At 34.7% G+C, this 27,334-nt stretch overlaps 1 protein-coding gene and 1 pseudogene across 1 annotated transcript in view; both read right to left on the bottom strand.

The window, feature by feature from the left end:
* The window catches only part of ATRNL1 (attractin like 1), an 804,411-nt gene that overhangs the window by 300,272 nt on the left and 476,805 nt on the right, over positions 1 to 27,334 (bottom strand). The gene's annotated exons all lie outside the window — the stretch shown is intronic.
* LOC123847164 (U4 spliceosomal RNA) lies at positions 25,594 to 25,711 on the bottom strand (annotated as a pseudogene).

The following is a 27,334-nucleotide window of genomic DNA, read 5'->3' as shown; positions in this document are numbered from 1 at the left end:
AATGGTGTGATGATTCACTGGTTTTCTTTGCCATGCCATTGTCCCTGCTACTAAAACACAAGTGCAGGATGTTTTTCTTGGTCATGGAGACCAGCATGTTACTGACTGTGAGGCTTGCTCTAGATTAGCATAAGGAGTCAGCAAGTGCTGGGGCAGTTAGACCCTGGAGCTGTCAAGTACCTGGTCATCCCTTCAGTGGAGAACGTTGGTAAAGGGACCAGGAAGTTATGCTCAATGAGAATAGAAACCAGGGAAGAGTGCTATGGTAAGAAGGCTGCCTTTAGATGGGAATATGGTAGACCAGATCCTCCAGAATGAAACTCAGGTAAGGCAGGAGTGGTAGGGAAATGGTATGGACCAAGCAGAGAGATTGTCAATTAGCCAAGATATGTGCCAGGATTCTAAATAAACTGCCATGGCTGCATCAGAGAAATATATGGGGCCATTGTGTTATAAGTACCTTCAGAACCAGAAAATGCTTGGTCTTATTCAGTTTAAGAAGAACCTTAATTCTAAAGTAGATGTATATCAGCAAGTCCACTTTGTGTATCCAAATCAATTCAAGTATTTTATATCCATTAAATGCTTAGTTCTTACCTCCTCCAAAAAGCTCTCCTGAAGACATATGACATTGAACTCTCTTAGGACTTACCAACTCTAGCAAAAATATTTTTTGCATATTATACCATTACATAATAATATATACAATACAATTAGAACTATACCATCACTAACTGCTTTATTTATATGTAGCACCCTTTTCTAGCTAGATTGAATATCCCTTGAGAGTAGATAGCTTGTTATACATTTTGAAACTCATAATGCCTAGTGCTGTTCTAGGCATAATAATAGGTACTACATAGGGGCGCCTGGGTGGCCCTTAATGACTGTTAAGCGTCTGCCTTCGACTCAGGTCATGGTCCCAGGGTCCTGGGATTGAGCCCCGCATTGGGCTCCCTGCTCCGCGGGAAGCCTGCTTCTCCCTCTCCCACTCCCCCTGCTTGTGTTCCCTCTCTCCTGTGTCTCTGTCAAATAAACAAATAAAATCTTTAAAAAAATAATAATAGGTACTACATAAATATTCTTTTAATGCATTTAAAATATAAACAAATATAGCCAATTATATTATGCATATATAAATATTATACTTAAAGTATAAGTAAAATGTTACAAATTGCCAAGATTATATAGACAGCACATCAGAGTGGTTAACATTGGCATCCAAGTCAGACTAACCCAGATTTAAATCCTATTTTGTCTGGGGGGCCTGGGTGGCTCAGTTGGTTAAGCGACTGCCTTTGGCTCAGGTCATGATCCCGGAGTCCTGGGATCGAGTCCCATATCGGGCTCCTGGCTCGGCGGGGAGCCTGCTTCTCCTTCTGACCCTATCCCCTCTCATGCTGTTTCTCTTTTTCTCTCTCTCTCTCTCAAAAAAAAAAAAAAATCCTGTTTTGTCTAGTTATTAGCTTATGACCAAATTAAGTTATGTAAACTCTCTGAACCTTTGTTTACTCATTGGTAAAATAGAAATAATAATAGTTTATAGGGTTGTTGTGTAAATTAAATTAGATAATGTATGGAAAGCACTTGGCACAGACCCTGACATATACTAAAAGGCAACAAAGAGACAACCAGTTTAAAAAATTACACTAAATTTTAGTTTATATTATAATAAAAATTTGAATCACTTTTCAGAAGAGATAGTATATATTACTTCACTTAACATTTCCCATGTTTAACCTTATTTACTTTAAATGTTAACACAAAGTAATCTGATTTTCAGCAGCTAATGTCAGGGATACATCAACTGTTTTCTTTTTCTCTTAAATAAATAAGATTTTCAGTAAAATGATTTATCTTATTTGGAGCATCCTTTTTTACGATACATGAGGATCAATTTACCATCAAGTCAATAATTCTACCCTTGGAAAGATTAGGTAGTTGGAATTTATCTATTCCTATCATTTAAAAAGTAACTATTTCTGATGTTTTGAAACTCTATTATGAGGGATAGCATCTAAAGTCATAAAGTAGAAGGTATTCCCAAATACTGATTTTTTACTGAAAATCCTAAAAATATAAAGTATTTCTAACAGTATGTAATTATTCAATACACTTCAGAGAATCACAATAAAGCTGCATGCAACTGATCAAAGACTACACAAGACACTTGCACCAAATAACATCCCACTCCCACCAATATAATTAGGTGAAATTTCATTTTAATTGAGCCACCTAGCCAAGCCCCATGAACTATATTATGATTTATTATTATAGAATCTAGATTACTTCTGATCATTTATTGAATTTGAAATTTTAGTATGACAGAAAACCATGTGGCTGGTATACAGTCTAATCTAATGTAAACAGACTTGAGTCTCCCGAAATCGGATCAATCAATAAAAAAGAACAGGTGAGTTACAGGACCAAGAAAACAAAAGCTGTCTGCACATAATCATCTTCCACTTACTAGTGGAGCCTGTATATATATGAAGAAGTCTTTGTCACCTATCTTACAGATATTACTCTAGAAATAATGTAGGTTCTTAAATTTGTATTTTATTAAATTTAACCATATTGATTTAATTCATTTCTCACATTTATTACTTTTTAAAATTTAGTGCATGCTAGAAGAGCACTAAAATTATATACTTAATGCTAATTCAAAATTATTAAAAACATTATTTAATGTCTGAAATAGATCATTTAAAAGGTTTCTATAGATAAAATATATAAGGAACATAAGTTTGACAATTTTTGAAGGTGGGGTATAATGAAAATATCGGTACAGGATCTTGGAATTCAAGTTCTGAGGTAAATTAACACTTTTAGGAGGCTACAGTTCCTCCTCTTCTTCAGAAAGAATATAGAAGATCCTAGTTTCCCTAGGTAATAATTTATGTGCTGAACATACAAAGAAATGCCATAGCTTCTTCTTTTAAGGGCTAGTAGGAGAGCACAATATAAATTGATAACAATATTGTTCCTCTCCTGCCTTCCCATGAATCTAAATCTATTGATTATTCTCCTTTCCCTAAACCTTTAATCTACTCTCCATTGCCTATTTCTACTAGCATTTAAACCTCTTTAAGATAACTCCATTAATGTACACACACGCACACAAACTTATACATGCCCTTACACATGTACATACAAAAACATAATCCATGTCCCCAAGCCACCACCATATCTACCCAACTACAGCCATAACTGCTCCTTTGCAGAGAAAAAAAAAGTATTTGAAATATACTTGTCTATACTTATTCCCTTTACTTTCTCACATCTTACTTCTCTAATCTGGCTTCCATCCCCACCTCTCCAACAAAACTGCCTTAGCCAAGGTTGCTTTGTCAACTTGCCCGTTTCTTTCTCTGAGCCCTTCTCAGTCCTTATTTTGTCTTCTCAAAGCATTCCTACAATGTCCTTTCCTTGGCATGTGATACAGTGATGTCCTAATTTGCTTCCCTGGCTGCTCCATCTTAATCTCCTGCACTTCAGTGACTCACCTTATACTGAAGACTTCAAAACCATCTTACCCATCCTCGTCTTTCCCATAAAATATGATCTTGCTCTAATGGGGTTATGACAAAAATGAATATATATGTGTGCATGTGTGTATATGTATACATGCATCTACTAAGAAAATAAATTAAGAAGTATAGGCTATAATGAGTAACATTAGTTAAACGATAGAGCATTAGAAGTATGAAATTTAGATGTCAAGATTTATGTATATAGAATTTATTTAAGTAAGAGATGTCATAAAAAAAGTTACATTATCACGTAAGTTTGGTAACATTTCATATTATGTTTAGTCAGGAGAAATTATTATGTGTTAACCCAGAGAATTCAGGAGGCATGTACCATCAGCAAGATTCTGGGGTATAAACACACAGGATGAAAGAGAAAAGAGAGTGTTGGAAGCAGAAGTTCATACTTGGTGGAAGTGCCATCTTGAAGGGGCATTACAGAAAACTGCCAAGTGTGTGTCGTTACGAGAACTGTTATATTGAATGAGAGAAATGGCTGGGCCAACATTTAATAGGAGAAGCAAAAGACTCTAAAGGTCCTTCAATGCACAAGACACTTCCCACATCACAAACTGTCATGATTCCTGCATGACGTTCAAAAGCCTTATCAGGCATTCATCTGTTTGTAACTATTTAAGCCCAACACCTAACTACATTGTTACATAAACACTAAGTATGTTCTGCACAGTTTTTATTAACAATGTCTGTTTAAGGGATGCAACCATCATGTATTTTAAGAGAATACTATTCTTTGCTTTGTTCCTAACATCACCATGAGTCGTTCACACTTTCAGAAAAATCACGGGACTACACTGCTATGCTGCTCTTATGGATGAGTCACCAATATGACAGACCTGTTTGTTAGCGTCTGTAGCTGTCATATTTGTGGTAATTCTCTGAATTAATGAAAGCATCTGACTACTTCATTATATCTTAAAGCACAAATATATACAAATATTTGGATATTAAAATATACATTAGTTTTCATAGATCACTTTCCTTTGCCTCTTTTACATTAGGACATCTTACTCCTTTTTAAAATCATGTATTTATTTAAGTTATATTGGTAATAAGTTTCATTCTATGTTAATAAAAGGAACACTGCAAAATATTTGTTAAAATGGCATGGAGTTGAAAATCACTGAATTAAATTCTTGGAAGGACAAAGGTGAGAGGAACCAAGAGCACTGTTGGAGATCAACAAGTACAGCAGGAGGCCTGGCTAATACCAAACAGTGGAGGTGCTATTCTCTGTTCTTCTGGTCACAAAGTCGACTGATGCTAATAACATCATAATGAGAAAACCTATGTGCAAATAAGGACTATTTAGCAGTACCAGTACATATGATCAAGCTTACTTCCCCCTTAGTGAATGGTCTAAGGAGGAATTGGGGGAGGAATTTTACAGTAGACAAAGGATAAAATCATAAGGTGAAGGACTTTAGTTAAAAATAAAAGAAAATGTAGCAAGTCTAACAGCTCAAAATGTTCTTATTCCTTCTACTGACACAATCACTATGACAATAAACGTGTTTTCATTAATTCACAGTCCATCATCATGTGAAGTTTTAAGCATTAATATATGGAAAGAGCTCAAGTTGATTTGGATTACTAGCAATTTCCAGCAGTTTGCTACTTTAATTTCTCTCCCTTTACTTGTTGCCACCTAAGTGGGTTGGGTTTGCCCTAAAGGTGTAAAATGAAACCTCAAAATAATAACAAGCAAATCAAAGAAAGTGTTTACAAAATTCAGAAGAGGCAGTTACTACAGAATGAGATAATCATCTTGGGTGACACTTTATCCCCTAAAATTCTATTATTTAGAGTACCTCAGACTTTCTTTGTGCCAATATTTAAAGAAAAAAGCAAAAATTAAATAATTTATTCATTAATAAGAAGTATAAAAAGAAACCTGGCAACATGTGGTGGTTGTCAAGAATGAGAAAGGTACAAGTCATGATGCACTCTTCTTTAAGTTGTATAATAAAGACATTTCCCTTAACAGCTTTCAAATAAAATAATGGCCTTGATAATATACTTTCATACTTATTCATGAGGTAGAGATTAAACTATGTCAAGCTTCTAGGTCTTGTATAAAGCTATCACTCTTTGTTCTGATAATCCATTGTAGCTTAACAAATTATACTAACACTTGATTCATAATTTTGTGAGTCAGGAATTTTGGAAGATCATCTCTGATTCATGTGTCAGCTGTGGGTAATGGGACTGGAATGTCCACTTCCAAATGGTTTCTTCAGTCACATATCTGGTATCTCGATGCTTCTTAGTGCCTCTCTAACTCGCTCCCTCCCTTCCCTCGTTCCTCTCTTCCTCTCTCTCTGTCTCTTCCTCCCCACCCTCCCAATTCTTCTATCCACATGCTTTGAGCTTTTCACGACTTGGTGGTCTCAAAGGAGGCAGACCTGCTGGCTTACCCTGAGCAAATATTCTAGAGCAAGTGTTCTGGGAGACAAGAAGTGAGCGCTGCCAATTTTCAAGGCAGTGTTAGCATAGTGTCACATACACAGTATACAAGTAGAGGAAGCCAGCATAGAGTCCACCCAGATCCAAGAGAAGGGAATATAACGTCACCTTTCTTTGGAGTGAGACCAAAGAATTTGTAGTCTTCTTAAATCTACCACATCTGTTTGAAGCAATAACGAAAATTTTTCTATTTCCTGTCAGTAATTATCATACTCAGCTAACAATGAATACCAACTACACATAAAGCATCATGCTAAGAGATACATTGAACAGTCTCTTACTTGAAGGAATTAAAAATTTCATTCCAAAAAAAAAAAAAGGAAAATGCAAGTAAAAATAGTTAAATAAACAGTTTTCCAGGTAACATTTTAAACTAGTCAAGGAGAAAGGAGAATAACAGCAGGAAGAAGAGACTTGTTAGAAATTCACAAATTTTCATTCTATCTACAACAGCAATGCCAATCTCTCCCATGTGCAAATAACTGGAAAACATTCCCTGTTTTGCCAAAATGTCAATAATTAAAAAGAACGTTATTAGCCTGCTTACACTGCATTCAATTCTGAGGATAAACACATTTTCAGAGACAACTAGGGAGGGCTATTTCATTGTCCCACAAGAGAAACCAGAAATGATCATATTTAATATTAGTATTCAAGATACATTATCTAAACCCAGAAACGTTGCATATAAAAAGATGTAATCACAGGCAATTTAAGATTGCATTAATAGGTGGACCTCATGAATGATTTTGTTTGATAAACAAGCATTTATTGAGTGCCTGCTATGTGTCAGGGCATTGTGCTGTATTGTTTTGAAGATATAAAGATTAAAGAAGACATCATTTCTGCAAATAAGGAGCTTAGAGTATTGGGAGGGAGAGATGAGTAAGCAGGTAACTCTGTGACAGTATGGCAAGTCCCACAATGGGGGTAAATGCAGGCTGCTATAAAGGGACAAAGGTGAAACGCTTAGCTCAGAGTGAGGGCTGATTGCCTGGGAAGACCCTCCAGAGGACAATGGTAACCTGACAGCTGAAAGTCCATTGGAAGGATATTGCTGTTATTGTTTGAGAATGGTGGACAGTTTTGAGTAATGAAGGAGTTAGCGAACATCTTAAACATGGGGTCAAAGATTGCTAACAGATTTGGAAAAGAAAAATCATGGTGGATTCAGGGCAAAGCCAGTGTGGCTTTGTAAGAATCTGGGGCAGAAAGACATATTGAAAGATAAGCCTGGGGGAGAAAACTATGATCACATCACTCAGTGCCTTTTATTTGATGTTGATGAGCGTGGATTTCATACTGAAAGACATGAGGAGGGACTAACGGACAAAATAAATGAACACAATAATTTCAGATGGCTACTTACACATGCATAGCCACATATATAAAAACATATTTGTAAACAGCCAGTAAATTTTTGAAAATGCACGTATCAGAGCTCAAAAATAAAAGCATGTGAAAGCTTTTAAACACAATGTCATAAATCTGAAGGGTTTTATTTATGAGCCAAATGTGTTTTTTCAATTGCTGGCATTTATTAGATTGCCTATTGATTTAGTGTTTACAGTTTTAGTGTTATAATTATTTTATGCAGTGACAAATATAAACTATTACTTAAAAAGTGACTAATACAAAAGCTCTGCCTAATTTTTAACTAGAAACTACAATATTTAAATTGGTAATAATAGACTTCCCACTTTACTAAACTGAAAGGAAATCTACATGCACTATAGACTTCCAATAATTCATCTATAATAAATGACCAATAATGATTTAGAAAATAAGACAAACTCAGAAAAAGGTCCATCTTTATCAAAATAAAATTTAGACAACTAGCAAAAATTTCTTATCTAGTGGTTTTTAAGCTTAATACCACATAATGTCATAGTCAGTTATTATATGACAATGTAACCATTACAAGCAAATATGTAATCTTTAGGTGCCCTACGTCTCTTAAAAATAAGATGTATGCAGAATAGTATGCTCTGATTCTATTGAGATGCTTTGAGACTATCTGAGTCTGAGTATACTCCTTCATTAAGGTTTTGTCCTTAAAAAAATCCATGACATTTTATCATCAATTAACAGGAATGGCTATATACATGTTTCCATTATTCTGGTTCTCCTAAATGTTTTCTCTCTTCTGCAAGCCCTCTGTCCATGTTCACTTGCACTGGACAGGTATATTTCACAAATCACTAGGAAAGCATATGTTACTGAGGTGCTACAGACAAAATGTATATCAGTACCTATTATTATTGGTCAGTGAAGGGGTTTTCTATGCATCTGGCTTTTCACTCATATCACATTCAGTGAATTCTTTTCTAGCAATTGAAAATGATGAATGATTTTACCATCTCAAATGTATGAGAAAAATACAAAACAGAAAAAGTTCCAACTCCCCTTAGACTGTATTAGTCTAAAGGTAAAACAAACAAACAAACAGTGATCAGGTAGGTACTTCTGGATAGAGAAATGCTCTTTAAAGCTATGAAAATGTGCAAAATTATATGAAAGGCTAAAACTGCAAAGAATAATTCTTTATTAACAATTATTTAGGATTCTACTATGTTGCATAAATTTATTAAAATCTACGACCACATTTGTTAACAAGATGGCCCTAAGTGCATAGAAAAAATAAATTCCTATAACTTATTTTTTTTAAGATTTTATTTATTTGGTAGAGAGAGAGAGAGAGAGAATGTATACAGTGGCAGGCAGAAGGAGAGGAAGAGGCAGTTACTACGATATTTAGTATTGCCTCAGCGAGGGAGCCTGAGGCGGGGCTCCATCCCAGGACTCTGGGATCATGACCTGAGCTGAAGGCAGATGCTTAAACACTGAGCCACCCAGGCACCCCCTATAACTTATTTTATAGAGCCTTTAAACAAGAAAACTGCAGTAGTCTTCATAATTACAATGGGAGATAACTAAAGAGTTTATTCTAGTGTGTATTACTATATCATTTCGTGGGCCAATGTTAAGTTCCATATACAGTATTTATATACTGTTGCCATATAAAAGGGGGATAATTCAGCATGAACCAACCATTGGTAAATGATGAGAACTAGAAAAGTCAACTTCAAAGCAAATAATCAAAGCAAATTGGTCAAAGGTACTATTTAATCATTTTATGAATCTGAATAGAAGCACATTTAATAATTCCTAGCAAGATACTTATATAAAGGTCTCCCATCTAATTTCTCATAATCTCTTTGACTTTCACAAAAACCTCAGTTGTCTTTTCAAACATAACTTTTCTTTTAATTCATGCCAACTTTGGGAACATTGATCTTCCCCTAGTTTATAAACTAGGTGGTGGCCAATAGCTGAAGTAAGGGCATCATTATGTGTTTTTCCATGGCAAGCCAAAAAACACTCGAACTGACTCTCATTCTGCCCAGAACTAAGTACACTTAATGATGCCCATGTGGATGTTCTTAGTATATGTTCCACAAGATCAAATTAAAATATGTTCAGGGCTATATAAATTCAGAGATTTACTTCAGCAATTGGTCCAAAAAGCCTACTGCAGAGAGAAATTATTCAGATTGAAAGTCAATTAAATAATGGCAGAAATGGGGACAAGTTAATAAAGAAAAACACACAAACAACACTCTATTAAGCTATTTCTTTTATGAGGCATCATTCAGTGCTTTTAAGATGGCTAACTTAAGGGCGCCTGGGTGGCTCAGTTGGTTAAACGACTGCCTTTGGCTCAGGTCATGATCCCGGGGTCCTGGGATCGAGTTCCGCATCAGGCTTCCCCTGCTCTGCAGAGAGCCTGCTTCTCCCTCTGCCTCTGCCTGCCACTTCCCCTGCTTGTGCTCTCTCTCTCCCTCTCTCTCTCTCCCCGTCAAAAAAAAAAAAAAAGATGGCTAACTTAAGGATGCAGTTGAATATTTATTGCCAAAAGCAAGCAAAATGATAGAAAAATATAAAAAGAAGACAAAACAACAATACAATCCTCTTATACCTTCCTCTTTGATTCCTTAAAAATTTTTTCTAAATCCACATGGTCAATTTTTCTATTCAAATGAATATACATGTGTGTGTATGTAGGTACATTCTGTTGGGAGTCACTTATTTGTTTTGCTTTGCTCATTTCATTAAGTATCAAATTATCTCCCAGACTTGTTACCTCTTTAATTATTAATAATAAATATCTATTAAGCATATTACATTCATGCAGTAACATGATTTAAAGAAAATAATCTTCTTATCAATAAAATTTTATTTACATATACATCATGATAAGCAAAGACAAGACAAAGCCTCTAAGAAACAAACAAAGAGCATATAGACTAAATCACAAAATGTTTGGACAATAATGTCCAGTTGCATCAGCTCTGCATATGCTAAGGTTTCAAAGTCTTTGAACATATTGGGAAGAAGGTCATTGAACTGATTTATTCTGCATGTGCACAGCTTAAGTACTATAATAATGAAATCACGTTCGCTTGGAAGAAAATTGTCCAGTGTTAAGTTGCCAACGGCCATGTTAATAAGGCTTCCTACCTAACTTGGCTGATAGAAGCTTCCAGCTCAAATGCTGTTAATTTATTTAGTAATTCTAAAACTCACAAGTGAAAGAAGAAGAGATACTTTCTAAAGAAACATAGATAATTCAGGTCTACTGTTGTTCTTCATAACAATGGAGCTTTTAGTTCTATTCTCTAATTTACTATCACTTTATCACTTTTATTTTCCACTTTAAGTCTGTTTCTTTTATTGGACTATCTATTCAGCTGATAATTCATTTAGACTTTTGAAGTTCTATGCCATAAAAATTCCATTTAACTGCTTCCTAAATAGTGGCTAATCTGCACAAATTTTAAATTTGACCTTAATAGAACAGCTTATTCCCGAAGTTATTAGGACATTGGAAAACAGATCATGTCCTTAAAAGTATACTTATTTTAAAGTTTTTTTTTAATCATTCACGAAATGAATTTTGCACAGAGAGAAATTTGCAAAGTGTCTCCTTTTACAATAAAATGCAGTGTCATTTTCCCATTTGAATTCCTTCCACACAGTTCAGAATTTCACTCAAGCATCAGATGAGGTGTCAAAGTGCTTTGTTAACAAACTTATTTCCCAGATGTGGATAAAACAGGGACAGAAGGCTCAAATGCTCTAACATACCTAACAATTCAATTACAGTTATCTTATGGTGCCATCACATATTTTTCTTCAACAATCAAACAACCTCAGCTGGAAACCTCTAGCAATAACATAAATAAAGGACCATCTGGCTAGAATAATTAAGGAAGGCTGGAAATAAAACATTAATTAGTGCAGTATTTCAAACGACCTTCAGAGGCCTTATTATGAAATTATATCCAAACAGGTAATCATTTATTTCATGTTGCTGTTAAATTTAACTAGGCATGAATAAATATAAATAACAATTTTTTACTCTTTCAGTGAGGACTATTGCCTTAAAATGATGATGAAATTATATTTCATTAAAATGTAAGCAACAAATAAACAAGTGGAAAAAATGACACTACAAACTTTAAAAATTTACATAGCTCTAATTTCACAGAATTTTAACATTGAAAAGACCTTTGGAGATCGTAAGACCTCCTCAATTTATGGATGAGGAAACACAGGCTCCGAGAGATTAAATGATTTTCCCAAGGTCACACACCTAAAGACAAGTAGAGACTAGAGGCAAACACAGACCTGATCCTCATTCTAGAAATACTCTGCACTGACTGTGAGCACTTATACACAAATACTCGACACCAAGTGTGGTGCTTGTTATTTTGTCACTTTACTGAATTAAAACAAAATTTCACAACATGCTGCTCATGTACAAAATTACAGGCCACACAGTGAGACAATACCTAAAGTGATAAACTACCCGGAAAGAGTCTGTGCCAGAGATGACTTGTTATCCGGCAATGGATAAAATTACTCTTTTAAGGTAGTTTATTACAATTTCATCCTAAAGGGATGCATCAGATGTGTATGTGTATAACTTCAAGGCCATGGTTTTTAAGAAGTAAGTGTGCCTCCTGCAGTCTATTTACCATTCTGTGCACTGGAATACCTCGGGAATGAGGGGGCCACAGATGAAAGGGAAAGGGTTCCTTGACTCACTCCACGGGAGAAAGTAGCTTATTGGCAGGAATAGATACATTAAACTGGCCCATGAGAGAGAAATAAATTCCTTTGGTTACTAAAATTAGCATTACTACATTATCCAACTAATAAAGGATCCAACACAGACCTGATGGACACTAACTTTCATGCAACAGCAACCATTATTACAAAATACCAAAGTATCATTTTAAAGGAAGATGAGAAGAAAATAAAGGAACATTAGAAAAGAATTACAGCTACTTCTTTTTTTTTTTTTTTTTTAAGATTTTATTTATTTGACAGAGACACAGCGAGAGAGGGAACACAAGCTGGGGGAGTGGGAGAGGGAGAAGCAGGCTTCCCGCTGAGTAGGTAGCCCGATGCGGGGCTCGATCCCAGGACCCAAGGATCACGACCTGAGCCAAAGGCAGACGCTTAATGACTGAACCACCCAGGCACCCCAAGAATTACACCTACTTCTTAAAATCAGTATAACTTTAAGCCCTTTTCAATAAAGATCATCTTTTTTATATAAATCTCCCATAACTTCTGATATTTCCTCGGCTTAAGTGCATATATAATGCAAATTTTAAAAATCTGCAAAAACAAGGATAGAATGGACTGGAGCATAGTATAGACAAAGACTATGGGATCTGAAGGCAGAGATTTGATTTCAAGTACCAATTTTGCCTTGAGATGCCAAGGACTAAAACATGTCCGTGTTCATCTTCACCATCTTCACGTTTCAGCTTTCTACTTAAAACACAATTGGGTTGGGGTGGCAGGAAATGGGTAGGGCTTTAAGAAGAGTTCAATAACAACTCCAGGCAAATTCCACCCTAAATCACTGCCAGAGACAAAAAGAAGAAATAAAACCACTAGATAAACATTCAGAGTATGTTTCTAGTGTCCGCTGTTGTCAAGTCTCCCAGCAGGCATACTATGGATCCACATGATATGACGCAGATCTTTTCATCTTAATGTTTACGGCAAGAACCCAGTTTGGTTAAATGCCAAAATTCTTAGCAAATTCTGTGGTGCTTGTATCTGCATTTAAAAGGGAAATCTCTGGAAGGATACATATGAAACTAATAAAAGTGGAAACCATTAGGAATGAGGTGGGAACTGTATTGGATGAAGAGGAAGGGAGAGAGGAAAATTTTCAGTTTTATGTTTTTGATGACTTTCTTCAAGAGGGACAGTGTATTTAAATTGAAAGAATGTCTTTTTTTTTTTCTCTCATGAGCAAGTAATGAGTTTAAATAGAGAAGTATCCTACATAGTTTTTCATTTATGCTATAAAATCTCATGTAAGTGTGTATGGACTAGACAAGCTGGATATATACCCTCCTATTGTTCAACACAGAAAAACACAGTAAGTGATGAAAATCTTGCTAAGTGCATTTCAGTCTCTTAAAAGAAAAAAACTATTCAGCCTGTCCATTAGGCTTGAGTGATGAGGCAAAGTCTTGATATCTCAGATAATGTCCCGGACCATATATTCTCTAAATTCAACTGAGAAATAATGTCAGAAGTGGTAATATCCGATTCTGTCTTGTAAATTACTAGTTCAGAGCTGTGAGCGCTTCACCAGAAATTTTATATGAAATACAAGATACTTGAAATGATTTTAAGAATAAGCCTACTAGAACAAAGGAGTTTTCCTCAAACAACAAATGCAGGAATAATAATTATAGCTAACACTTACTTTTTGTTAATAACATGCCAAATATGTTGCTCTGAGCACTTTACATATAGTTTTCAAAGCACCATGAAACCCCCTGCTACCAGATGAAGAGAGGCACTGAGATGTAATAACAGTTAACATTTATTTAGTATATATCTCAGACTAAATTTTACATTTACTCATTTTTTAAAATTCTCACAGCACTGTGAAATAGGTACTATCCAAATTTCCATTTAATAGCTATCAAATCTTAACAGTGGTAAATGATTAAACAAGAATATGAATCCAGTTCTGTCTGCCTCCATGTCTGTATACTATATGATCAAAATATTTAGGTTTTGGAATAAGATCTGAATAAGAAACTTATTAGCTGTATGACCTTGGGGAAGTTAGTTCCTCTCTGAGACTCACTTTCTTCATGTGTAGAAATGAATATAAAATGCCTGCATATCGGGTGCCTGGATGGCTCAGTCAATTAAGTGTCTGACTCTTGGTTTGGGCTCAGGTCATGATCTCAGAGTTGTGGGACTGAGCCTCACGACAGGCTCCAAGCCCAGCGCTGAGTGGGCTTGTCTCTCTCCCTCTGCTCCTCCCCCAGCTCTCTCTCTCAAACAAACAAATAAATAAATAATCTTTTAAAAAATAAATTAAATGCCTATATATAATATTATTGTGGAAATTAAATGTGAGAATGTAGCAGTGTTTCATGTAGTGGGTGACTCATTCTTATTATATTTAGTTAAGGTGTGGTTGGTTTTTGTCACAAAGGAATCCAACAACAGACTGATTATAAAGAACAAAGGAATTTATTTCTGTATCACAAAACAATCCTAATGTTATTTTTTAAATTTTTTTTAAAGATTTATTTATTTATTTATGTGAGAGAGCGAGAATGAGAGAGAGATAGAGTACATGAGAGGGGGGAGGGTCAGAGGGAGAAGCAGACTCCCCGCCGAGCAGGGAGCCTGATGTGGGACTCAATCCCAGGACTCCAGGGTCATGACCTGAGCCGAAGGCAGTCGCCTAACCAACTGAGCCACCCAGGCGCCCCCCTAATGTTATTAATCAATAACTTCCAGAGCAGCTCTGCTCCTCCTGGTCATTCAGACACCAGTTTCCTTGCAAGTCATTGGTCTTTTCAAACTTTTTGGTGTCAAGACTCTTTTCCCTCTTAAAAGATGTTGTGGATCCCAAAGAGCTTTTGTTTTTGTAAATTATTGCTATCAAAACTTACCACATTTTTAGAACAGCAACAATGCATTTTTACAAAGAAAAATATTTAAAAGAACTAAAACTTTGTGAGAAGAGTGGCATTATTTTATATGTTTGCAAATCTCTTTAATATCTAGCTTAATAGAGGATGATCAAATTCTCATATATGCTTCTGCTTTCACTGTTATGACACGTTTGAGTTGAAATACATGAAGAAAATCCATATGTACATACATACGTAGTTGAAAATAGGAGCAAGCATATATTTATTTTTATTAAACAGAAGACATTGCATCTAGTTTTTTTTTAAAAAATTTTGAAGTCAGGTGTTCTGAAGTATAACTTCCATAATGTAAGATTCACCTTTTAAATTATAGTTTTATGAGTTTTGTTATAAAATTGTGTGACAACCACTATAATCAAGAAATAAAACAACTCCATCATATCAAAATATTCTCTTCTGGCCCTTTTTAAGCTAATTCCTCCTCCTATGATGAGCCCTTGTTAACCACTGATCCATTTTTCCCCCTATAATTTTGTGTTTTTTAAATTTCATACAAATGGAATCAAATAGGACGTTTTGAATTTATTGAGTTTCACTTCTTTCACTCAGCATAATGCCTTTGAGATTCATCCATGTTGTTCTCTCAGTAATTTTGTTTTTTCTCAGTGCCAGGTAGCATTCCATTATGTGGATATACCACACTTTGTTCATTTACCAAGTGATAAACCTTGGAATTACTTCCAGGTTTTCATGTTTATTAATAAAGCCATTATAAATGTTCATATATGACTTCTGTGTGCACGTAAGTTCTTATTTCTTTTGGGTAAATATGAAGGAATGGGATTGTTATGATATATGGTGTGTATCTGTTCAACTATATAAAAATCTGCCTGTTTTTCCAAAGTGACTATATGACAAAACAGTATTTGAGAGTTCAGTTGTTACGCATCCTTCTCTGCTACTGTGTTTTCTTTTTGTTTTTTAGTGTGTGTGTGTGTAGTCCTGGTATTACAGTAATAGTAGTAGGAGTAGTACCATATTGCTGTTTTAATTTATGCTAAGACTAATGAGAGTGAAAATCTTTTCAAGTGCTTATTGGGCATTCATGATTCTTCTTTGTTGAAAAGTATGTTCAAATCTTTTGCATATTTTAAAAATTGTATTGTTTATTTTGTTGTGTTTTGAGAATTCTTCATACATTTTACAACTAAGTTCTTGGTCAGATATGAGCTTTGCAACTATTTTCTCCCAGTCTATGGTTTGTTTTTCAGATTCATTTAGTAAGTCCAATTTACCAGTGTTTCCTTCCATAGGTCACAATTTTGATATATCTAAAAAATCTTTGCCTAACGAGGATCACAATGATTTTTCCATGTTTTCTTTTAGATATTTAATGATCTTAGGTTTTAAATTTGATTTTATAATCTATTTTGAGTTAATTTTTGCATATTAATGTGAAGTATGAGTTGAGGTTTATTTATTTTTTTGCATATTGATATCCAGTTGTTCCAACAGCATTTGATAAAGAAAGGATCTAAACATTCTCTATTGAAATACGTTTTGATTTTGGCTGAAACTGATTGACTATATATGTTGGTATGCTTTTGTTCCATTAATCTACACATTTACCTTCTCACCAATGCTGCATTGTCTTGATTACTATAGTTTTTTCCCTTTTTTAAAAATTTTTTTGTTCAAATTCAATTGGCAAACATATAGTACATCATTAGTTTCAGATGTAGTGTTCAATAATTTATCAGTTGCACGCGTATAACACCCAGTGCTCATCACATAGTTTTAGAGGATTTCTCAACCTTACCATTATTGATATTTTGGGCTGGATAATTCTTTGTTTGGGGGTAAACTGTGCATTGTAAATATTTACCAGCATCTCTAGCCTCTATCCACTCAATGCCACTAGCAGCCTCCAGGTTATGAAAGCCAAAATGTCCCCAGACCATTGCCAAATGTTCCCAAGGGAGCAAAACAGTCCCCTGTTAAGAACAATCACTTCTTTCACTCATATGTGGAATTTAAGAAAGACAGATGAACAGAGGGGAAGGGAAGGAAAAATAAAATAAGATAAAAACAGAGAGGGAGGCAAACCATAAGAAACTCTTAACTATAGGAAACTGAGGGTTGCTAGAGGGGAAGTGGGCGGGGAATGGGGTAATTGGGTAACGTGCATTAAGGAGGGCACTTGATGTAATAAGCACTGGGGGTTATATGCAACTGATGAATCACTAACTTCTACCCCTGAAACTAGTAATACACTATAAAGACACTATATGTAACTAAATTGAATTTAAATTAAAAAATTTAAAAAAAAAAGAAAAATCACTTCAGAATAAGCCTTGAAACCAAGTGTTGTGAATCCTCCAACTTGGTTCTTTCTCAAATTTGTTTAGGTAACTGTAATTCCTTTGCATTTCGTATAATTTTTAAAATCAGCTTATTGATTTATATTAAAAATATACTGGAATTTTTATCAGGATTATGTTAAATTTATAGATCAATTTGAGGACTACTGCAATCTTAACAATATTGATTTTTCCAAGCCATGAGAAAAAGTATATTTCTCCATTTAGTTAGGTCTTCTTTGATTTCTTTCATCAGTGTTTCATAGTCTTCAGCACATATTTTGTTAAACTTTACTTAAAAAGGGGCGCCTGGGTGGCTCAGTCGTTAAGCGTCTGCCTTCGGCTCAGGTCGTGATCCCAGGGTCCTGGGATCGAGCCCCGCATCGGGCTCCCTGCTCAGTGGGGAGTCTGCTTCTCCCTCTCCTGCTCCCCCTGCTTGTGTTCCCTCTCTCGCTGTGTCTCTCTCTGTCAAATAAATAAATAAAATCTTTAAAAAAAAAAAAACTTTACTTAAATATTTCATGTTTTTTGGAGATATTGTAAATGTCACTCTTATTTATTTCAATTTCTCACTGTTCGTTGACAGTATGTAGAAATACCCATGCTTTTATGTATTGGCTTTGTATCCTTTGTCCTTGCAAAACTCACTGATTTTGAAACCTTTTAGTATTATATTAATGTACTTTTTTACATTTTTTTAGGTTTTTAGTTGTATTGAGTTATAATTGATACACAAAGAAAGTACACACATTTAATGTATACATCTTGGTGAGTTTGGACATAGGCATATACCCACAATACCATCACCACAACCAAGGTGTTAAATATATCCAGCATCTCTAGTAATTTACTTGTGTGTGTGTGTGTGTGTGTGTGTTGGTAAGAATACTTACCTTTAGATCCATCCAGACCAATCCTCTTAACATATTTTAAAGTGTACAATATCACATTTAAAAATGTAGATACTATGTTGTAGAGCACATCTCTAGAAATTATTTATCTTGCATAAGAGAAATTTTATACTCTTTGAAAAACAATACCCTTTTTTCCTCCTCCAAGCTTCTGGCATCCATCATTCTATTCTTTGCTTCTAAGAGTTTGATTATTTTAGATACCGCATCTAAGTGGAATCACGAAATATTTGTCATTCTGTAATTGGCTTATTTCACTTAGCATAATGTCCTTTAGTTACATTCGTGTTGTTGCAAATGGCAGGATTTCCTTCTTTTTTTAAAGCTGAATATTTCATTTTATGTATATACCACGTTTTCTTAAATGATTCATCCATTGGTGAATATTGGGCTTCTCCGTATCTTGGCTACTGTGAAAAATGCTATAATGAACATGAGGGTGCAGATATCTCTTTGAGATAGATTTCATTTCTTTCAGATATATACCCAGAAATGGGATTGCTGAATCATATGGTAGTTCTATTTTTAATTTTTTGAGGAAAGTCCATACTGTTTTCCAAAGTGGCTGCACCATTCTACATTCTCACCAACAGAATACAAGGATTTCCATTTCTCCACCACCTTGCCAACACTTGTTTTCACTTGTCTTTCTGTTACCCATCCTAACAGGTGTGAGGTGGTATCTTATTGTGGTTTGGATTTGTATTTTCCTGGTGATTAGTGATGGTGACACGTTTTCATGTACCTGTTGGCTATTTGGATGTCTTCTTTTGAAATATATTTATTCAGGACCTTTGCCCATATTTTAATCAGATTTTTTTTTGGTATTGAGTTATAAGATTTTCTTATATATCTTAGATATTTACCCCATAACAGAGAGATGGTTTGAAAATATTTCTTCCTATTCTGTAGATTGCCTTTTCATTTTGTTGTTTCCTTTGCTGTGCAGAAACATTTTACTTTGATGTACTCTCACTTTTCATTTTGTTGCTTGTGTTTTAGGTGCCATATCAAAAAATTCATTGTCAAGACCAATGTCAAGGAGCTTTTCCCTTATGTTTACTTGTAGGAGTTGTCTTTTTTTTGTTTTACGATTTTATTTATTTATTTGACAGAGAGAGACACAGTGAGAGAGGGAACACAAGCAGGGGGAGTGGGAGAGGGAGAAGCAGGCTTCCCACGGAGCAGGGATCCTAATGCGGGGCTCAATCCGAGGACCCTGGGATCATGACATGAGCCAAAGGCAGACGCCCAATGACTGAGCCACCCAGGCACCCCTGCTCGTGGGAGTTTTATATATTCAAGTCTTAAATTCATTTTGAGCAAATTTTTGTGAGTGTTGTAAGATAGGGGTCAAATTTCATTCTTTTTCATGTGGATATCAATTTTTCCAACATCATTTATTAGAGAGGCCATTCTTTCCACATTGAGTGTTTGGTGTCCTTGTCAAAGCTTAGTTGACCCTATGTAACATGGGTTATTTCTGGGCTCTCAATTCAGTTGACAAGTTTCCAAAATAAGTAAATTCTAGCCTCTTAAATTCCAACTCAGAAGATAATACACAGTTCATCAAATGATTATATGATCAAGTTAAAATCAGATTTCAAAAACAGGCGGCAATTTTACATGGGCAAAAAAAAAGCTTTTATATTCATTTTGTAATTATTCACAATAATGAATTATCTTATTGTTTCTGCTAACTTTTCAGTAGATTCTATTGCATTTTAATACATATGTTTCTTATATAGTAACTTTGGTACATCTTCTAGAACAATGTAAAATAACAGTGGTTGTAAGTACAGTTGACCCTTGAACAATACAGGTTTGACTTATGCAGGTCCATGTATTTGCAGATTTTTTTTCAATAAATACAGTACTGTACTACCAATATGTTTTCTCTTCCTTATGATTTACTTAATAACATTTTCTTTTCTATAGCTTACTTGTAAGAATAGAGTGTGTAATATATAAAACACAAAATACGTGTTGACTATTTGTGTTATTGATAAGGCTTCCAGTCAACAGTAGGCGATTAGTAGTTAAGTTTTGGGGCATCAAAGATATACACTGATCTTCAACTGTGCAGGGGGTCAGTGCCCCTAATCTCCGCATTGTTCAAGGATCAACTGTAACTGCATTTTGTTTCTACCCTTCTAAAGCACACTTTTCACATTTCATCATATTTCATTGTATGTGAGTACGCTTTAAATAATGTCAATGCCGAAACTACAGAGGGGAAGTCAGTGAAGAAAGTAGTTCAAATTAAATTCTAAGGTCTATGGGAAAATAACCAAACCTAAAGTGTTGAAAATGGAAATCCTTACCTTGTTCTTGATCTTACAGGGAAAGCATTCAGTCTTTCACCACTAAGTATGATGTTAACCATGGTTTTGTTTTTGTTTTTTTGTAGACGCTCTTTATTAGGCTCAGGAAATTCCCCTTTATTCCCAAACTGCTGATAGTTGTTTTTGTTTTTTTAATCATGAATGGGTGTTGGATTTTGTGAAATGCTTTTTTCCATCATATGAATATATATTTTTTCTTTATAGGTTCAAATGGCAGATTACACTGATTTCCAAATGATGAACCAGCATTGTAGATCTGTAATAAATCACAGTTGGTCATGGTGCATAATTATTTTTATACTGATGAATTCAGTTTTCTAATATTTTATTATAGATTTTTCTTTCTAAGTTCACGAGAGGTATGGGACTGTAATTTTTTTTTGTAATATCTTTGTCTGGTTTTAGGTATGAGAGTAATAACAAACTAAAATGAGCTAGGAAGTGCTCCTTTCTTTTCTGTATTTGAAAAGAATTTATGTAAAAGTTCTGTTAATTCTTCTTTAAATGTTTGCTTGAATTCAGCATTGAAACCAATTGCACCTAGAAATTAATTTTAAAGAATGATTTAAAATTATAAATTTGGGGTGCCTGGGTGGTGCAGTTGGTTAAGCATCTGACTCTTGGTTTCAGCTCATGATCCCAGGGTTCTGGGATCGAGCCCCTCGTCAGGCTCCCTACTCAGCATGGAATGTGTTTGAGATTCTCTCTCTCTCCCTCTCCCTCTGCCCCTCACACTCCTGCTGTCTCTCTCTCTTTAAAATAAATAACATCTTTAAAAAATTAAAAAGTAAAATAAAATTATAAATTTGATTTCTTTAATGGTTATAGGACCATTTGGATTATCTATTTCATCTTTTTTTAAAGATTTTATGTATTTATTTGACAGAGAGAGAGACAGCGAGAGCAGGAACACAAGCAGAGGGAGTGAGAGAGGGAGAAGCAGGCTTCCCGCTGAGCAGGGAGCCCAGCGCAGGGCTCAATTCCAGGACCCTGGGACCATGACCTGGGCCAAAGGCAGACGCTTAATGACTGAGCCACCCAGGCGCCCCATGGATTATCTCTTCCATCTTGGTTGAGTTTCAGTAATTTGTTATTTTTGAGGAATTGTTCCATTTCATCGTAGTTGTTAAATTTATGGGCATAAAGCTGTCCATTGTATTCCCTAAATAGCTGCAGAATCTGTAGTAATAACTTCATATCTGATACCATTTGTGTCTTCTCCCTATTTTTCCTAGATTCTCTCTTTCAAATTAAATTCTAGAGATTTACAAATTCCACTGATTTTTTTAAGAACTAGCTTTAAGTTTCACTGATCCTCTCTTGTTTTCCTATGTCAAGCTTCCTGGATTTCTGTTTTAATCTTTATTGTTTGCTTCTTTCTGCCTGATTTGTGTTTATTTTTAACTCTTTCTTTTCTAGTTTCTTTATGTAGGAACTTAGATTATTGATTTGAGACCCTTCTTTCTAACATAAGCATTTAGTGCTATAAATTTCCCTCTCAGCACTGCTTTAGCTACATCCCAAATATTTTGATATGCTGTGTTTCTGTTTTCCTCCAGTTTCCTTCAGTTCTAAAATTTAAAAAGAAATTTTCTTTGAGACTAATGGGTTATTTAGAAGTTTGTTGTGTAATTTCAAATGTTTAAAAAATTTTTTCTTGTTTTCTTTCTGTTATTGATTTCTAATTTGATTTCATTATGGTCTGAATACACATTCTGTATGCTTTCTCTTAAATTTGTTAAGTTATCTTTATGGCCTAGCAGAATTTCTATCTTAGTTAATGTCCCATGGGCACTTGAAAAATATGTGTATTCTGTTGTTGTTGGGTAGAATATTCTTAACATGTTAACTTCATCTTGTAAATTGATGGTGTTATTCAAACCTTCTATACCCTTGGTGATTTTTAGTCTAGTAGCTCTATCAGTTCCTGGGGTAAGGGGCATGTACAAGACCCAAGTATAACCATTGATTTTGTTATTTTTCCTTTTAGTTCTATCAGGTTTTGCTTCATGTAATTTGAAGATCTGTTGTTCAGTACATACACACTCAGGATTATTATGTCTTCCTGGTGGATTGATCCTTTTATCATTATATAATGTCCTTCTTTGTCTCTAGTAATTTTCTTTGCTTTCAAGTCTATTTTATCAGATATTAATATACTACTGTTTTTAATATTTGCATGATATATATATTTCCATCCTTTTACTTTCAACCTACCTATGTAGATGAATTTGAAGTTGTTTTTCTTGTAGGTAGCAGATAGTTTTGTTGTTTTATCCACTCTGCCAATCTCTGTCCTTTAATCTCTCTCCTTAATCAAAGTTTATTTATATTAATTATTAATATGTTAGCATTTAAGTCTGCATTTTTGTACTTATTTTCTTTGTTTTCATTGGTTTTCTTTCCTCTCTTTCTCTTTTCTTACTTTCCTTTAAGTTATGTGAACAGATTTAAGGAATCTGGCTTGATTTATTTATCATGTTTTGAGTATATCTGTTTGTATAGTCTTCATGGTGATAGCTCTGGGTATTATTACATGCACATGTGACTTAAAATAGTCCACTGGAATCTACATTTTACCACTTACAGTGACATGTGGAACCTCACTTCCAATTTTGACCTCTACCTTCCCCACTTTGGTGATGAGCACTGGGTGTTATATGCAACTAATGAATCGTTGAGCACTACATCAAAAACTAATGATGCACTATATGCTGGCTAATTGAACATAATAATAAAAAAAGAAAAGAAAAAATATCATTGTATTGAGGGATACTTGGGTGGTGCAGTCAGTTAAGCATCTGCCTTTGGCTCAGGTCATGATCTCAGGGTCCTGGGATAGAGCCCCATTGTGGGTCTCCCTGCTCTGCAGGGAATCTGCTTCTCCCCCTCCTTCTGCCACTCCCCCTGCTTGTGCTCTCTTGCTCTGTCTCTCTTGCTCTATCTCTCAAATAAATAAATAAATAAATAAATAAATAAATAAATAATCTTTAAAAAATACATATCATTGTATTGAGTATCAGACTGCATTATGTTTCTTTTCAATCATCAAAGATTTATAAATCTCATGAGTAAGAGGATAGTCTATGGTACATACCTATATTTCTATTCTTCTTATTGATCCTTCTTCTTGATGCCCCAAATTTCTTGCCTTTATCATTTCCTTTCAGTTTGAAGAATTTCCATTTCATAACTCTTAAAGGTAGGTCTGTAGGACATAGATGCTTTCAGTTTTCTTTCATCTGAGAATGTTTTGTTTCCCCTTCATTCCTTAAGGATAGATAGTTCCTCCAAATATAGAACTCACAGTTGAAAGCTCTTTTCTTTCCTCATTTAAAAAATATTGTGCTGCTCCTTTCAGGCTTCCATGATTTCAGAAGAGAAATTCACTGACATAAAAACTGGTGTTGTATATGTAGCACAGTATCTCTCTCTGATTGCAATTTTCTTTGTCTTTATTTTATTAATTTAATTATGATGTTTCTTGGTGGGAATAATTTTGGGTATATCCTGCTGGGGTTCAATCAGCTTCCTGGATCTGTAGGTTTGTGTCCTTTGCCAAGATTAGTAAGTTCTTAGCCATTATTTCTTCAAATACCATTTCAGCCCCACTCTCTTTCTCCACCACTTCTGAGACTCAGATGACAGGAATGTTGGCTCTAAAGTTCTTATCCCACAGGTCCCTGGTGTTCTGTTCATTATTTTAGTCCATTTTGTCTGCTGAGTGAATTCCATTGTTCTGTCCTCAAGTTCAATGATCCTATTCTGTCATCTCCACTCTACTATGGAGTCCATACAGCAAGGATTTTTAAAAATTTCTGTTACTGAATTTTTAGGTTTTATAATTTTTTCTTTTTTCTTAAATACAGTTTTTCTAATATATAAATACATATAAAAAACATTCATCCTCTTAAGGAGTCAAAATTAGTGGTTTTTAATTTATTCACAGAGTTTTACAATTATCATTGCTATCTAATTCCAGAATGTTTTCATCACCTCCAAAAAATGCCCCATACTGATTAGCAGTCACTCCCCATTTCCTGTGTCCCTAGTCTCTGAAAACCACTATTTTCTGTCTCTATGGATTTGACTATTTGGACATTTCATATAAACGGAATCATACATTATGTGGCCTTCTGTGTCTGACTTCTTTCACTTAGCATAATGCTTTCAAGGTTCATCCATGTTATAGCATGTATTAATACTTCATTCTTTTTAATTACCAAGTAGTATTCCATTGTATGTATGTACCACATTTTGTTTTTCATTCATCAGTCGATAGACATTTGGGTTGTTTCCATTTCTTGGCTATTGCAAATAATATTGCTATGAATATTTCAAACAAGTTTTGTATGGGCCTATTTTTAAATTTCTCCTGGGTATATACATAAGAGTGAAATTGCTTGGTCACATGGTAATTCTATGTTTAACTTTTGAGGTGCAGCCAAACTATTTTCCAAAGAGGTTTCCCAATTTTACATTCCCACAGCAGTGTATGGAAGTTCAACTGCTTCACATCCTCACCAACACTTGTTACTGTCTGTCTTTCAGATTAAAGGTATACTTGTGGATGTCAAGTGGTATCTCACTCTGGTTTTGATTTGCATTTTCCTAACCACTAATGATGTTAAGTAACTTTTCATGTACTTATTAGCCATTTATTTATTTTCTTTGGAAAAAATATCAGTTCAATTTATTTGCTTATTTTCTGTACTTAAATTGATTTTGTTTATTATATTAAGTTGAATGAATTCTCCATATTTTGAGTACAAGTCCCTATCTTGATACAGAATATCAGATTTGCAAATATTTTCTCCCATTCTGCAGGCTGTCTTTTTACTTTTTTTATGGTGTCTCTCGAAGTATAAAAGTTTTTCATTTCATGAGGTCCAATTTAAGAATTTTTCTTCTGTTGTTGTGATTTTTGAGCCACCTAATCCAATGTCATGAATATCTACCCCTATGTTTTCTTCTAAGAATTTTATAGTTTTAGTTTTATATTTAGGTGTATGCTTTATTTTGAATTAGCAATAATCGCGCCTTGGATAAACCTCATTGGCTATGATACTGTCACTGCGCAAAGCTATTTTGAGTTAATTTTTGTACACGGTGTGAGGTAGAGTGATCAACCTCATAATTTTGCATGTGTGCAGCAAGTTATCCCAGCACCATTTATTAAAAAGACTATTCTTTCCTACACTGAATTGTCTTGGCACCCTTAGCAGAAACCAATTAGCCATAAATGTTAAGGTTTATTCTGGATTCTCAATTATATTCCACTAATCTATATTTCTACTTTTGTGCCAGAACCACATTGTCTTTATTGCTATAGCTTTACAATAAATTTTGAAATCAGAAAGTGTGAGTCCTCTAGCTCTGTGCTTTTCAAGAGTGGTTTTGCAATCATGGATCTCTTGCATTTCCATATGAATTTTGGACCAGGTTTTTAACATCTGCAAGGAAGGCAGCTATGATTTTGATAGGAATTCCATGAAATCTACATACCAACTGGGGAGTATTGCCATCTTAACAATAGAAAGTCTTCTAATTCATAAACATGAGGTATCTTTCTCTTTATTTAGGGCTTCTTTAATTTCTTTCAACTACATTTTGTAGTTGCCAGTGTACAAGTCTTAAAATTACTTGTTAAATTTGTTCCCATTTTATTCTATTTTATGCTCTTGTAAGTGGAATTACATTTAATTTCAGTTACAGATTATTCATTCTTAGTGTACAGAAATACGATTGTTTTGGTATACTGGTTTTTTATAATTTCTATTTTTTTTTGCTGAGCTTTCCTACTCTTTTAATTTTTAAAGAGAATTTGTATTTCATTGTTGAAAATTTTTATGATGGCTGCTTTAAAATCCTTATTTGAAAATTCCAGTATCTCATTCATCTATGTTGGCATCAGTTGATTATCTTTTCACATATACATTGTGATTTGCTTGGTTCTTGATAAGAAGGGTGTTGTTTTTTTTTTATTGCATGCTAGACATTTGTTCTATTATGAAAGAAGACTCTGGATTCTATTAAATATCTTATTGTAGCAGACATTAACTCTGTTTAGTTTTAGTACTCAGATCTTGGCATACTTTTGTGGGCTGTGGTTCTACTAGTAGTTTTTCAGAGTCTTAGCAGGCTTATTTTGGTCTATATATTTGGTGCTTCTGGGCCTCCCAGTTAGCTAGTAACTGCTAGGATTACCTGAGGAGGTAGAAGGGATTTCCCAGGCCTGCCCTAGGCTACCGCTGTGGGATAAGGACATGGTGAGATCCCTCTGTTGGTGTCTCTAGGCTGCCTCCATGTCTCTAGCATGAGGGAGGAGAGTCTTAGACCCTAGATGACAAAGAGGCTTCTAGGACCGGTCTACTTGTTATGATTGGGTCCCTTCTGCTATTCACCTGCCCACACCAAATACACACACACACACACACACACACACATATATATACATATTTTATTATGTTAATCACCATACATCATTAGTTTTTGATGTAGTGTTCCATGATTCGTTGTTTGCATATAACACCCAGTGCTCCATTCAGTACGTGCCCTCTTTAATACCCATCACCAGGCTAACCCATGCCCCTAACCCCCTCCCTTCTAGAACCCCTCAGTTTGGTTCTCAGACACCAAATATATTTTTAAAATTTTATTGAAGTAGAAAACACACATAAGTCTATAAATCATAAGTTGATAGCTCAA

Source organism: Mirounga angustirostris, unplaced genomic scaffold (assembly GCF_029215605.1).
Source record: "Mirounga angustirostris isolate CCGP_5_RB_7025 unplaced genomic scaffold, mMirAng1.0.hap1 SCAF_6, whole genome shotgun sequence".
In the NCBI taxonomy this organism is placed as follows: Eukaryota; Metazoa; Chordata; class Mammalia; order Carnivora; family Phocidae; genus Mirounga; species Mirounga angustirostris.
This window is presented reverse-complemented; position numbering and strand designations above follow the sequence as displayed.